A 14,923-nucleotide genomic window follows, 5' to 3' on the forward strand; every position below is an offset into this window, starting at 1 on the left:
AAGATGGAATTCACTCCTTCCCTGAAGCAGAGGTAAGTAGATAAATTGCTCCCTTAAGGGTTTGATTACAGATCTTAAACATAGTGGTCACACCCTTTCTTTAGAAGAGAGGACTCAGTCATAGTAGGACTATGACTTATTGTTCATTAGAGAAATTAGTGGTACTTAAGAAGTTAGATGTAACTATAGGGGCAAAAGGGTAAATTGGTTCAACTATACTTATGAGCGATTTGTGAAGAGTTATCGCACTGTTGATTGGTCATGTGGACAAAGAAATATATCTGTAGTGAGAATAGTGAAGCTGTTGATCTTTAGTGGAGTGTCTGGGAGTTAACGGATGGTGGATCTCATGACTAAAGAGGTTAGTCAGTTATTCACGTACCATTGGAGCTTCAAGCACAGGTCAATGAGGTTCTCTTGGTAGCTCAATGGGTTCAAGTTGAGAATCAGATTTTGGGTTAGTTTGAAGTGTTCAAATTAACAAGAGAAAATTCAATTATATGTAATATAATTGGTGTGATGTATTAGATACATTAAGTGGAGGAATTAATATAAGTGTGATTTATATTAAGTACCATAAAATAGAAAAAGAACTATGGTTTATATGTTTCATATGATGAAATATTAAAACTATAGGTTACAAGTAAATCAAGCATGGGCTTTCAAACCCAACCTATTCCCACTTCCCAAACAGCCCCTTAGTTTCGAACTAAGACATAGTAGTGTTAATGTCTAGATGATGTTTACAATATTTTGACATTTAGACATTTTGAAAATTTCTCAACACCACATATTTGCAAAAATACGGAGTTTTAAGACCTCAAATTTCATAGCGTCTCTAGTACTTTTTTTTTTTTTTTTTTTTTTTTTGTAAATTTGTGTCATATGGCACTACTTTGAGGGAAGAGTGACTTTTAAATCTTGATTTAAACACAAATTTACAATTTGAGAGGCCTAGAGGATGAGTTTGGAGCTTAGAGAAGGACTTTTTCTAGCCTCGAGATCATGGAGTTTATATCGGAGACAAAAGATCGACATACTATTCTTTTTATTCTACTCTCTCTTATAGTTTTATTATGAATTTTTTGCTAAGATTTTGTGCCTATTGTGGTAAATATGAGTGGCTAGTTTTGTTTCTTTGATTGTATTTCAAGTTGATCATGACATTCTTATGCACCCATTCTACATGTTAGGTGTAGCTAGTATTATATGCCTTTACGCACGACCATACATAACATAGAAATCACATTTGAAAAGAGAGACATTTAATGGGAGCAACAAGTATTGTAGTGAAACTAGTTGCAAAAGATGGACTGATTTTGCCTAGTGTAATGTACTAAATGCATGTTTTTAGTGTTTTTATTCCATTCATGAAATTTTATTGGTGTAATGCTTTTAATCTTTTGGTTGTTTGATTGAATGTTATTGTATTTGTTAGATATTATGTGGTTGGCAATATTTGTTTAAGTATCACAGAGTCAATATTTATTTAAGTATCATAGATGTTATCTAAGTTGTCTCTGCATTTGTGGTTTTCTAGCAAAGTGACGATCTACAAAAATTTAGATTCTGCAAAATACTTTCCTTATTAGGTTTTTACTTCTGCATCAGTATTTGTCGATTCTTTTCCCTTTTCAGTATGCGAATGCTATAGAAGTTAGGATTGCTCGTATGTGATTCCGCTATGCATATATATAGGACAATTAGTCCTCTACTTTGGGTTGGCCGTTTTATTTTGTGTGAAGCTCATGTTTGAAAGAAAAAAACTCAAATATGTATTCGATCAACATTGCAATGTATTGGTAGAGTTGAATTTCTTGAAGACGTACTTTGTGTTCCTTACATCCAGAGTAAGAAAATCCATTTGAGAAGGGGTTCTCAAGCTTAAGGGGTACCTAAGCCATTCGAAAAAATGGGATTTTTTTCTTAGAAGGAAAGATACAATACGAGTGAGAAGGAGTCTCAAAACTTGAGAGGACCTCAAGTCTTGTAGAGATGATGTCTTGATCTTAAGGGGAGCCTGTGATTTGTGTCACTAATAATGCAACTTAGGGGGAGCCTCAGACACCATGAGAAGGAGTCTCACACCTAGGGGGAACCTAGCTTATTAGTTGAGTAATAAAGTTATATAAGAGTCATTATAATCATGCATCTATTACGGATAAGTATTGCATTGTAATTGCTTATCATTGATATTAGTGAAGTTATCTTTCCTAGGCACACTACCCCTAGATGTAGGTGATCTGCATCGAACTGGGTTACCAACCTCTGATATTTTTATTTATTTTTTATATTTTATAATTTTCTTGTAGAATGTTATAACATTGCTTGTAACATAGTTAACATATAGTAGATACCTTCTTATCCTGTTTTTAGTTGGTATAAGAACATGTCACTATTATCTTTGGTGTTGTGATCCTGTCTTGCTCTCATGGAAGGAGTAAAAGAAGGATGTTCTATCTCTCATCCAGTCATACTGGATGGAACCAACTATGCATATTGGAATGAGGATGATTGCCTTTCTGATGTCTTTAGACAATAAATCCTAAAAGTCTATTATCGTCAAATGGTCACATCCTCAGGTTCCTAATGAGAAAGGTGAACTAAAGCTCAAGCTAGAAGTTGACTGGACTAAGGAGGAAGATGAAACTTCCCCTGAAAATTCTAAGCCCTTAAACACCATATTTAATAATGTTGACAAAAATATTTTTCACTTGATCAATACTTGTGTGTCTACCAAAGAAGCCTGGAAGATTCTTGCTGTTGATCATGAAGGAATTGTTAGGGTTTGTGCCCTAAAGTCTCGAGTCCTGTAATTTGTAACCAACTTTGTACGAACACTTGTGATATATAATATATATGATACTTACTTCACCTCTTGACTTTGCACATTTAGATGTTTTTTATTTTACCACAAACCAATAAACTTAATATCCCTAGTTGTCTTTATGTGACTTAAGCATGTATATAGTGACATACAAGTGGATCATGTCTTAAGTGAAAACCAAAATAGTCTGTAGTATATGGATAGAGGAGGGAAACCTTATCCCGATAACACTACAGACGTGGCCCGCTTTATGAAATTGTTACAAATGTTGTGACTTGTCACAGATGGTCTGATCCTGTTCATTCGTGTAGTGGACATGCGAGCAGGGGCGTCTTATACAAAGAGTTTGTATAAGACTTGATCTCAAAGTGTTAATGTCTTGGCATATAACTCTGTTCATGACTGAGACTTCGTTGCATTAGGATGACTATAGGTAACATGACCTCAATCCTGAGTGAGTTGAGAACTCCTGCCATTGAGGGTGGTCCTTTGATTTGCATGGGTACGAGTGGCCAGAGCGCCGACTCAAACCTACCATTTTGAGGATTCGTCTGATTTGGGAGCTGGGAACTTAGATTCACAAGATGAAGTTCACTCCTTCCTCAAAGTAGGGTTAAGTAGATAGATTTCTCTCTTAAAGGTTGATCTCAGGTCTTGAACGATGTGGCGCCACGCACCTTCTCATAGCCCGAGAGGTGTTCACACATAGTAGGACTATGTTGTATCGTTCATTAAAGGAATCAGTGGTACTTAAAGAGGAAGATGTCATTATAGTGGCAAAACCGTAAATTGACCTACTGTAATTATGAGCATCTGTGAAGGGTCATCGTATTGATGATTGGTTATATCCAATGGACATAGAAATATATCTATAGCAAGAAGAGTTCAACTGTCGATCTTTAGTGGAATGCCTGGTAGTTAACGGATGGTGGATATCGTGACTAAAGAGTTTAGTCAGCTATTCATGTACCGTTAGAGCTTTAAGCCATAGGTCCATAAGGTCCCCTTGGTAGCTTGGATACAAGTTAAGAGTCAGTTTTTGGGTCAGTTTGAAATGTTCAAATTGACAAGAGGGAGTTTGATTATATATGATATAATTGAACGAGTTAATTAAATATGATATAATTAACTTTATGTATGAGATACATTAATTTGGAGGAAATTGGATTTAAATATGATTTTTATCTAGTAGAGGAAAAATATTATAATTAATATATGATATTAATTTATAAGTTATGAATGTGATAATATCACATTCATTGGACGGTTATAAAGGAAATGGGAAGGCGTCTCTTCTGTTCTAAATAATGGATGAGTGCATTAAAAATAGCAGACGGTGTGTTGATCTTGGTGTACGCGGATATTGTGAAAAAGATAGTGTCATCGTTTAGAAAATCAGTGCCTATACGATAGTGACTGCATGATCGCTTACATATACGATATTGCTAAGTGATTGTATATCGATTACACCGTCGCACGCTATTATCTAAATGATCGTTTACCTTTTTTCTAAGTGATCGTTTAGCTATCGATATTTACTAAACGATCGTATAGACGATCGCTTAGTTTTTTCTACGCGATCGTTTGGACGATCGCTCACCCTTTTCCTACACGATTGTTTAGACGATCGCTTACTTTTACTACACGATTGTATACTTCACCTAAACGATCAAGCATATTGTCTATGCGATAGACGACCGCATCTCCCACTTGCTTGATCGTTGTGTATGGTCTCTCTTCCTCCTTTCCTCTACCAAATCTGAACAAAGCCCATTCTTTGGATTTTCACTCCAAGAATACTGAGGACTCTGAGTGGTGTTGTCTTCTCTGTTTTCTTTTGTCCAAGTGGTGACTGTTCGAGGTAGACAGTTGGGCTTCAGACTTGCTGTGAAGAAGAAATCTTCATCTGGTATGATTTCTTGATCCCTTTAGCATTATGAAAGTATGTTTGAATGTATATGCAATAATTCTGTCACAATGAATTAGAAAGATCCGCTTCCGCTCGTAAGTACTCTTGAATAAGAGTTCCTTCAATTGTGACAGAAATTCTATAACATCAAACTACAATTGATCAACTAGAAACAAATTTTTTATGCATCTCTGCCATCATTTTTTGAAATCTATCATCAAAATGATTTTCTAATTCACTTATTTGACGTCTAAGTGCTTCTACCTCAACCTCTCTTTGTTATTCAAATTCTTTTCTTTGTCGTTCAGATTCTTGAAGTCGTTGTTCGGACTCATTAAGACGATGCTCAAGGAAAGAGCAAGGTGATGAAATGGGCACTGCCAGGATTACCTCCTCCAAAGGTTAGTGAATCGTCTTCTTCATTTGGCCCGTCGAAGCTATTTCTGACATTGGAAAATCAACTACAATCATCTTTCCAAAAGATACCATAGTACCATAAACTAGTTGCCGCAGAACATCTGATTGCACATATTTCCCTTCCCTTGTAACTTGGGAAAACCTGCGAAGTTTAGAGCCAACTTTAGAAGGTTTGTTCAACTGAATGTATGATATATATGCATACCAATTAAAGAGTCTCTATTTATGTATTTTCTTTGTTTTTTGAATTTTTGTAAAATGGAACAATAGAAATGAGATTCGCCAAGGTTCATCCCTGAAACCAGCAAGGAAATGATCCCCATTCCTATACCCAATAGATAGACATGACCATTGTACAAGTCTGAGGAAGAATGAGATGTTTGAACATCTACTTGCAGACACTAAGCATCTGCCTGATATGAAGCTAATTGAAACTTTGTGACAAGTGATAATAATCCTAGTAGTGGCGGATCCTGAAATTTTGTTGACGTGGGGTCTTATAGTTAAATAAAAATAATTTATAAGTGAGTAGTTCTAAAAATTTATAAATTTACTGAACTTTCTACATTACAATTATCCTCTATGAGATTTCATATTTTGAAGTCGATAATTAATAACTTCATTACCTATCTTATCAAATAAATCTTTCTCAATGTATGTTACAAGACAATCATTTATCCATTGGTCTCCCATTCGATTACGCAACCGAGTCTTTATAATACTCATAGTAGAAAATGTCCTCTCTACGGTAGCCATTGTAATTGGTAAGATCAATGCTAAGGTGAGCGATCGATAGACTAATGGGTAGCCAAACTAGAAGAAGAAGAAAAAAAAAAAATTACAAAACTTACCTAAATGGGAGTGTGTACTGGATGAGAGCCTTGTGGCGTATTTGATCGTAAAGCGTCTCGACGTGGTCATGTAAATGAATGTCAAGCAATAAGTTAGGCTTAAGATTCCTAAGGTAGTCCAGGCATGATGCATAATGGCTACAAAGAGAGATGAATACTTTATCATGACGAAAAAAAATAGAAAAATAGATCTCTATCAGTCAAACTACTGGGTCATATAGGAACATCAGAGCATGCAAGTTAATCCGTATTTCCAATTGCTAAAACATCTGAGGTATTTAAAACTTACTCGCTTATAAGCAACAAAAAATATTAACAAGAAAGTTTCATATCTGAAGTAATATGTTAAGTTGGAAGAATTCAATGATTGAAAAAATGCATTCACCTATGATTAAATTTATGCTTATCCTTAAAACCATGTCTAATCCAATTTAAAATTAGTATTCATAAAAACTGAAAAGATGGTTTCATGTGACTAAGGCTAGAGATAGAAAATGTCTTTACAAATATTAGGGACTACTGATTATCACAATGTACAATAACTCCACAAACCTTGAGTAGAAATCATTGATCAGCTCTCGGGCTATAGGAACCAACTCTAAGAAATTTTGAAAGTTGACATTCTCTATAATTTTGGGAAAGAGAGCACAACATCTTTCATCATAGGTGTAATTACCATTCCAGGAAGGTAATCAGAACCATCGAGTGCCCTAGACCATTGCTTGTTCTTGTTAACCTGCTCTACCTGCTCTTTGGTAAACCTGCAAGCAAGCCAAAATGATCATTAAAGCACACTTCACTAAAGACGGTATCATATATATTCATAGTCAAGCACAATAATTATATTATATTCTCTCATTTATAGCGCTTTATGTTACATATCCTGCTTAAGTTTGACGATATGTTTTAATAATTAGTCTCATTTAAACAAGCCTTCAGTTGTCTGAAATCCTAATTCTAATTTTCAAGTCTAATAAGTATCTTAAATGAGTAGGGATTATACTTTTTATTGTTAAGATACCACCTACAAGGAAATACTAAAAAACACAAAGTAAACTCAAGAACATTGAAATATAGAATTATATGGAAATATGTTGGAAATATGTTATAATATCATACTAGCCTTTCGAGAGGGCTAGACTCTCCCAAATTCCCAACTAAGGAAATCTCACAATATTCTTCACTCCCCTCCTCTCAGTCCATTACCAAAGTTTATATTAAAAGCCCGAACAAACTTACTATCTAATCACTAATATGCCACTTCTAATAACTATACTAATATTCTACTAATAATCCTATTATTTTCTTAACTAGGGGTCTTACATTTATATAGACTTAATTTTTCTCTAAAACTGGAATATATATTCAAGGTGGGCTATAGACTACTACAGTCCTGTAGGTAATTCTACAACATCCCTTTGTTAGAAGTCTCTCCCTAACAATAACCTGCAACAAACCCAAACACAAAAGCACTAGAAAACAGAGAATGAACAGGGAGGCACTGTAATTGATACTTCTGGAGATTACCAACGATGACAAACAATGATAAGTCGGATATAACATCTCTCATCATAGGTCTCTTGTTAGGATCCTTTTCTATACATCTCAAAGCCACCAAAACCACCTTCTTAATCTACTCCCTTCGATCAGAATCTACAAGTTCTTCCACAAGCATTGGATCAACAATACTGTCTATTTCTCCTGTCCCGTTTCAACCTGAACGAACCCGAGCCATGATACTCCCCACCTCCATAAATGATAGATCCGATGGTTTTTTTCTGAAGCCCATAACACGCATCACCACATAATTTGATACTTCAAAACAAAAACATGAGAATGAAGAGCTAATTCCTAATGTATGTGTAGAATGATATCTGGTGCAATGTAGCCAATTGTTCTTGCAAAAGAAGAAAAAGCCATTGGTGCAGAAGTTTGGTTCAGCAGCTTTGCAAGACCAAAATCAGCAATATGAGGTTCCATCTCTGAATCTAGGAAAAGTAAGGGAAAATAAGCGTATCTAAGCAAAGGAAGAGAGAGAGAGTAGGTGGAGCTAGAATCGTAGTGTTGAATTAAGATCGGAATACTTACGAGTTTAACTGCAACCTCTTCATTCATCTGTATATTAGTACCTACAGATGGAATTGAAGAATCTAGTTATTGTAATAGAGCAGCATAATGAGAAGCTGGAATGAAGAAAAACCAGACGAACCAAGATAGATCTCCCCGAAGGAGCCGCTACCGATCTTCCGACCAAGGCAAAACTTATTGTCGATGCAAGGTTCCATCCGGGAAGGAAAAAGAAGAAAGAGAAGCATAGAAATGGAAGATGATTAGGAGAAGTTGAACATGGAATCAGGGGAATCGAGGGCGAAGAATTCAAAATTTAGCGCCATGTTGACGCTGAGAAGAGGAATCGGAGGTTCATCGATTAAGAAAAAAATGAAAGAAAGCAAGAAATTGCAATTAGAGATCTAGGGCAGGGCAAGGCAGGAATTTTGGTTATCATTTCAGAATAAAAATAAATAAATATCACTTGTGCATAGCCTATCGTTTAGCTACCGCGCCCATCGTCTAACGCATCCGCCTATCGCTTAACGTCATCGTCCAGTGCCTGCGTCTATCGCTCAACACCCATCGCTTAGTATTCTACCTATCATGTAGCGTGTCTGCTCAACGTTTAGCGCAGCACGACTATTGTCTAGCTTCTACGCTTATCATCTAGCGCTTTCACTGATCGTGCAGTACTTTGCCTTTCATATAGCCCGATCGTCTAGCGTGTCACTCCTCATCATTTAACGCCATGCACATCTTCACGATCGTCTAACGCATCCGCCTATCGCTTAACGTCATCGCCCAACGCCTGCGTCTATCGCCCAACGGCCATCACTTAGTATTCCGCCTATCGTGTAGCACGTCTGCTCATCATTTAGCACAACATGACTATCGTCCAACTTCTACGCTTATCGTCTAGCGCTTTCACTGATCGTGCAGTACTTTGCCTATCGTATAGCCCGATTGTCTAGCACGTCACTCCTCATCATTTAACGGCACGCGCATCTTCACGATCGTCTAACGCATCCGCCTATCGCTTAACGTCATCGCCCAGTGCTTGCGTCTATCGCTCAACGTCCATCGCTTAGTATTTCACCTATCGTGTAGCACATCTGCTGATCGTTTAGCGTAGCACGACTATCGTCTAGTGCTATCGTCCAGCTTCTATGCTTATCGTCTAGCGCTTTCACTGATAGTGCAGTACTTTGTCTATCGTATATCCCGATCGTCTAACGTGTCACTTCCTCATCGTTTAACACCGCGCGCATCTTCACGATCCTAACCTTTCTCAAAGGTTTTTGTTAACCTTCAATAAAAGGTGCATATTTTTTAGAGGACTTATCAAAGCCTCCGAAAAATGTATGTCTTTTTCAAAGGTTTTTATTATCCTTCTATAAAAACTACATATTTCTCAAAGGTCTTTTCAAAACCTCCAATAAATATATATCTTTTTCAAAGGTTTTTATTAACCTTCGATAAAAAGCATATATTTCTCAAAGGTTTTTCCAATACCTTCAATAAATGTATATCTTTCTCAAAAGTTTTTATTAACCTTCAATAAAATGTGCATATTTTTCAAAGGACTTATCAAAGCCTCCGATAAATGTATGTCTTTCTCAAAGGTTTTTATTACCCTTTGATAAAAACTACATATTTCTTAAAGGTTTTTTCAAAACCTCCAATAAATATATATCTTCTTCAAAGTTTTTTATTAACCTTCAATAAAAAGTACACATTTTTCAAAGGTTTTTCCAATACCTTCAATAAATGTATATCTTTCTCAAAGGATTTTTTATAGCCTTCGATAAAAGATTGTTGAAATAGCTCAATTTTCTTATAGTGTATCCAATGGACACATAAATATATTTATAGTGCGAAGAGTGCAGCTGTCGGTCTTTAGTAGAGTGTCTGACAGTTAATGAATGGTGAATTATTTAATTAAAGAGTTTAATTAATTATTCACGTACCGTTGGAGCTTCAAGCTACAGGTCCATGAGGTCCCTCGGTAGCTCAACAGGATTTAGTGAGAATTAGTTTTTAGATTAATTTAAATTGTTCAAAATAATTGAGGAAAATAATTATATATGATATAATTACTATAATGTATTTGATACATTATAATATTCATGAGAGGAAATAAATATTTGAATATGATTCAAATATTAATTATATAAATTAGAATCATACGGTTAAATTTAATGTAAATGCGATTTATATTAAATGTCACTGGTGAGAGAAAAGAAACTATAGGTTATATTGTATTTGATACAATATATAAACTATAGATTATATGTTATATTCATATAACAAATAGTTTAATATATATATTATATGATAAAGTGTTTATCATATATATATATATATATATATATATAATATATATATATATATATATATATATAATTATTTATTAAAATAAATTAAGTAATTTAATTTAATTTAATTTATTATCTTTGAAATAATTAATGGGAGGGAGTTGTATCTCCCTTCCCCCTTTTTCCTCTCCATATCCTGTAGTGGGGAATTAGTTTTCACATCTTCTTCTTCCTATTGCAGTTGATGTCCTAAATCTCGTAGGGTTCTATAGTTTGTAAATATAAACAAACATTTATGTGATTAATAATATATGATATTTTATTCATTTTTTCTATAAAATATATGATATAATGGAGTGTTCGACAGTTAACGGATGGTGATAATGTAATTAAAGAGTTTAATTAATTATTCACATACCATTGGAGCTTCAAGCTAACAGGTCCATAAGGTCCCCTAGTAGCTCAAAAGGATTTAGTTGAGAACAGGGTTAATTTGAATTGTTCAAATTAATAAGAGAGAATTTAATTATAAATGATATAATCAAATTGATTCAATTATATATGATATAATTGACATAATATATTTGATACATTATTGTTTAATTGGAGGAACAAATATTTGAATATGATTCAAATATATTTTCTATGAATAAGATTCATAGTTGTTAAAAAAGAACTATGGTTTATATATTGTATATGATGCAATATTAAAACTATAGGTTATAAATATAATATGATAAGTTGGTTATCATATTTATTTATAACTATTAACTATTTGATAATTAAATCCTTTTTCTCTCTAACCACCTTAGTGGGGAGTTATTCGGTTTTATGAAAAAATGGAATAAAATAAAATTTGATTTCATTATTCCATAAGTTAAGAGTTACACGATTAGAGAGATTCTACGCGATTCTTGAGAGCCTTTGCGATAGCCTCACTTTCTCTAAATGATTGAGAGTATTTGCTATGCAATAGCTTTTGTCTTCCTCGATCGTCTTCCTCCTCCAACTCCAAACTCCCCTCTAACCAAAATTAGCCAGAGCCCACCACTTCTGGATTCTCACACCAAGAATAACAAGGTCACGAAATGGTAGTGTCCCCTTTTGGTTCGAGTTTGCGTTGCTATTTTCTGTTGTTCGTTTGGAGTGTTCGTGACTTGTTCGACACGTTCGTGAACGAGTTAGTTTGAGAGATTTACTTGAGGAAGAGTTCTTCAAAGGTATAATCTTTAAATTCTTGTTTATTATTCAAAAGCATGCTGTAATTTATGTTTTATGCATAATCTGTTCTTTTTACTGTAAATGTGTGTTCAATCGAAATGGGATTTGAACGATCCGCTTCCGCTCAAAGGTTTTCTGTAAATCGAATTCCTTCACTTCCTGTGTGGTGAAGAGATACAAAGACAGAAAAGAAAAATCTCGTAGAGATATCACAATATTTTTTCTTCTCCTCTCCTCTCTCTCAATTCCCTCTCAACCAAAATAGTCAAAGCCCCACTCCTCCTAGATTCTCATCCGGAGAATACCGAGGTAGCCATCGGTTCGAGGGAATCCATTGAAGATTGTTCTTCAGAGGTAAGGGTTCTTAACCTTATTTTATTTCTTCTCTATTATTTAGTGTATGCATGCTATAAATTTTAGATGCATAATGTATGTTTACTGTAAAATTTTGGAAATTAGGACGATCCGCTTCCGCTGTGGACCCAATGACCTTCATAGCGTAGCTTCATTGCAAATTCTTCATGTGAGCAAACATTTTACCAAATTACCTGAAAGTATTTCTCATCTGGTTAATTTGAGAGGCCTATTTTTGGAGGAATGTTTTCATCTTTTGAATTTGTCAAAGCTTCCACCAAGTGTTAGAGAAGTGGAAACAAGGGATTGTGGATTGTTTTTCACTTAAAGAATATTATAATCAAGAGAAACAAATTCCTTCAAGTGAAATGGGAATGACTTTTATTCATTGTCCAATATCAAACAAACCAACTGAAAGCTACAAAATTGATCAGCCTGGCCTTTCTGCCATTCACCTAAGGACAACGACTCAACGATACATTGAGGTAATTTCTCTACTTTTTTCTCTCATTATAATTATAATTATTTTTTTTGTACTCTTTTACTTTTAAGGCTAAACTGATCAGCCTGGCCTATCAACGATACAAAATTAATCAACCTGGCCTATCTATGATCATTACGTTTAAGATTAACTTCAATTTTGTCTTTGTGGTTTAAAAGGTATAAAATGTATGGTTTTATGAGTTTCACTTTGGTTCTTTTAACCTTAAAGTTTCTGAATGTCATTAGAAGTAGTTACCTTCTAAAGTACATGTCTATTACATGACTATAAAATCTCACTAGTTAGAAATAAGGGACAAAATTTTCATTAGGATGAGGACTTTGAATCCCTCTTATTTATGGTGTTCTCGAGCTGTATCTACTCACTTATTCAACTTATATGAGTTGTATCTATTCAACTTATATGATCGTGTACCTGTGTACCCAATACACGATTAGCTTTTAATCCAGTCAGCACCATGTTAACGTCGGTGGACTGGTCAAAGGCATATTTGTGGACTGAGCCCACAATTTGCCTTTGTTTTTTTTTTCTCTCGATTTTAATTTTTTTTTTTTATTTTGAATAACAAATTTATTCATTAATAAACTTAATTATATATTTAATTTGCAATGAAAACTTAATTAGTCTACACCCATATTAAAAATAAAATTTGATGTGACTAAGTAGTACATCTCTACAAATAAAAAAAAAAATAGATCTCATGTATATGGTAGTCTTATCTAAAAAAAGATAAATTAGTTCTTTAATTTCAAAATAGAAGTTTACATGAAGTTTAACGATGATCCCCTCGTGCTTACCCCACTGGGGGATTGTCTTGGTGTGCCTCTAAATTAGCTTTACCTTGTTATCGTTGTTGTCTACGACGAATACGTCTTCGATCAGTGTCAGCAACATCGAGTCGTCTTTTTTGTTGAATAATACTTTCTACGTTAACCCACTGAATAGCAACATCCTGCAACATAATTGTACATTCTCCACAAGGCAGGTGAAATGTGTGGGCTTTTGGTCTCCAACGCTCTACTAAAGCAATAATGAGGTGTTAATCAAGTTGGATAAATCCAATCTGTGCAACCCCAAGAAAACCAGACTGTTCAACGTGAGAAGTAATACGTGGATCAAATGGGATAGTATGTTGTGCAGATGCCTCCCTTCTCCGGCAACCCAAAACTACGGTACATTCTAAATACAAACTAAGAAGTAAGGAGTAATACGTAAATCAAGTTGTGAATGATCCTGTGTCAATTCTAAATACAAACATGAGTGCTCCCCTTCAAGTCTGGTGATTTCAAACATCCCATGAATTTTATGCCGACATGCCCGTAACCTCTAATCACAATCATCCTTCCACTGTTTGCATCTCACATACCAAATATCTTGATTTGATTCTTCTATCAGAATCTCGTAGTGCTTTGTTGTTACACTCCCTCCCAGATTACCTTCTTAACCTAGAAGAGAATATGACAGCAATAGTTACCAACATTTTTGTTGGCACTTACTGCCTACTAACCTGCTTAACCTATCTCAGAAACCTTGGAATACATTCCTGTATACTTATAAATATACTGAGTAGATTAACCAAAACTTAACGTTCTTACATCAACAGGGTTCCATAGCCACTATTCCCATTCACAACTATGTACATTACAAAACCTAGTGAGCCCAACATACACCCTAGTCCTTGTATGAACAAAACATGTGTACTAGTATTTACAAAACAAACACCTAAACTTCTTTAAGCTTGAGTTCTTGAGTGGCAGAACAACAACAAAGTTGTCTTCTGGGGAGTTGACTGCTACATTGGGGGGGGGGGGGGGGTGACATTTTAAAAACAGGGTCAGCTATAAGCCCATTGAGTGACTTAAATAAAACATAAATCTCATGCTTAAAACTGGAAACTAGAAAATTGAATTCTGAAAACTGAACTGGCCAAGCAAATATGTACATAAAACTTATAAACATATAGTAACTGAAAACATAGCTAAACCGATCCTCAGTGGAGAGAACCCTTTTGTTCAACTCTCAACATCAACTCTACTTACGTGCAAGTGGTTCTAGTTAAGTACCGTTGTACCTTAGGTACTACTGCTCAGATACCTTATTAGTGTCCTTCAGTATCGAGCTGCTTAGATACCTTCTCTATGTCCTTTAGTATCGAGCTTAGCGTGGTTCTAGTTAAGTACCGTCATACCTTAGGTACTACTGCTCAAATACCTTCTCTATCCTTCAGTATCGAGCTGTTCAGATACCTTCTCTAAGTTTTTCAGTATCGAGCTTAACATATCCTTAAAGAACATCTCTATTTCACATGCTTACTGAAAATATGATATTATAACATTACTTTAACATAACTTTCATATGTAAATGTTTCTTTAGCGCATGCTTATAAAATATCAAAAGTACATATACTTAGATATAACAACATATACTTTATACTTTGCATTTGCTATAGAAACTTTCTTTAAGAAAACTAGGATG

Source organism: Benincasa hispida, chromosome 10 (genome assembly GCF_027475165.1).
Source record: "Benincasa hispida cultivar pf3 chromosome 10, pf3_genome.v1.1, whole genome shotgun sequence".
Lineage (NCBI taxonomy): Eukaryota > Viridiplantae > Streptophyta > Magnoliopsida > Cucurbitales > Cucurbitaceae > Benincasa > Benincasa hispida.